The following is a 1,701-nucleotide window of genomic DNA, read 5'->3' on the forward strand; positions in this document are numbered from 1 at the left end:
AAAACGAAATATCTCCCTTTGGAGTGGACTTTGAGATTTGTAACTTTTTTATGCCCAAACATACACACTACACACTGACTAAAATTAAAAAAGTGAAAAAGCATAATAGGACCCCTTTAAAACTTTATAAATCGTAATCTCTAGCTTCCGTTAACTGTTGTATGAGTGTTCATGAGGGAGTGGTGTTCCAGCAGATGACGTAGGACAGCTCTGGTGGGAAGTGACGAACGAGAAAGCGCAGAGGAGAGAGCAAAACAAATTCACTGCCATTATAAAGCTTGGAAGAGCCAGGACATTTTTTTTATATAACTCAGATTGTATTCGTCTAAAAAAAGAAGAAAGTCATATACACCTAAGATGGCTTGAGGGTAAGTAAATCATGGAGTAATCTTCATTTTTGGGTGAACTATCCCTGTAATGTAATTCGAGATTATTTTGAAATCATTTTAAGAGACATCCTTTTATCTTGAAAATATGAGATTTCAAAATAATCAGATGCAGTACTATTTCAAAATAACCAGATAGAATCTCCAATAATGACGTGTTATCTTGAAATAATGACCTGTGTGCTGGATTGTTTTATTTGATGTGGCAGAAACGCAAATGCCGTGTGGTAGAGCAGAGAATTATTGCCACACACGAGATCACAAATATCATAAAAAGAGAAAAATCACATGCTGCCTCCATCTGTGAACACTAAGAATTCTCAGGAAGCAAGCGACTGTCAGAGTCTAATAAGCTACTGGTGACAAGATGCTTTGCAAATGCTCAGTAAAACTCTGAGCCATAACGGATTCTCTATCTACTGCATATCAAAACCTGATCTCTGATTAGCTCCTGCACGGCACTGAATGAGAAACTTCTGAATATGTGGAGAGGGGATTAGTCTGAAACTCCTGGAGGCTTTCCTTCAGATGGAGGATTATATCAAGGTCACTGAGGTACTGGGAGGATTGGGTATGGCAGTGCCAGCTGTACCCGCTCTTCTGATGTCCTCACATGCCTCTGCTCTCACGGCAGCTGACGGTCATGGTCACGGCGGTCAAGTCTGCTTTGCATTACCTAACTGGAGCAAAAGTTGGATGCAGAAGAGCTGAGCTTTGGATTACACTCTGGCACTCAAGACTGGCACCGATGCCTAAGCGAGCAGCAGTGACATAAGAGCATTTCCTCTAAGGATGGAAGCAGAAGTATGATAAGGCTGTAAACATCCTGAAGCTGACGGTATGCATGAGAGCACAGACGGCTAACTGAGGCAACTTAAAATCCCAAAACATGCTGTCTACACGCACACCGTCAAGTCATATGTCCTCGGCACGGAGTAACAAGTGTAAATGTGAGTAAAGCACGGCGTCCTGCAGGGATGTGGAGATTTGTTTAAAACCCTGGGTAAATGTAATCCGGGGTTCCCTTTCAGTCGGTCACTCTCGACGTCACGTCGGATGACCGACGAATTGGGATCTCGCTTAGAGGGACCAATCTACTTCGAGTGTAAACTAAACGAGCCAATGCACATTGGCATGCGATTATTGCATCCAGCTGCTGCTGATCACAGCGTGAGTATAAGTAGGCAGCAGATGCAACGCATATTCAGCTTTTCGCTTCGGAGCAGAGCGATCACATCGTTCTGCTCCTGACTACTCTACTGAGAAAAGAAGACTGAACGTGTTCAGTGCGCTCTTGGACAGCTCTTCGTGTTGG

The 1,701-nt window shown here is 43.2% G+C and overlaps 1 protein-coding gene across 1 annotated transcript in view; it reads right to left on the reverse strand.

Moving 5' to 3' along the window:
- The window catches only part of nrxn2a (neurexin 2a), a 431,782-nt gene that overhangs the window by 346,251 nt on the left and 83,830 nt on the right, over positions 1-1,701 (reverse strand). The gene's annotated exons all lie outside the window — the stretch shown is intronic.

This window comes from Sinocyclocheilus rhinocerous, unplaced genomic scaffold (assembly GCF_001515625.1).
Source record: "Sinocyclocheilus rhinocerous isolate Xijiao unplaced genomic scaffold, SAMN03320098_v1.1 scaffold253, whole genome shotgun sequence".
Classification (NCBI taxonomy): Eukaryota; Metazoa; Chordata; class Actinopteri; order Cypriniformes; family Cyprinidae; genus Sinocyclocheilus; species Sinocyclocheilus rhinocerous.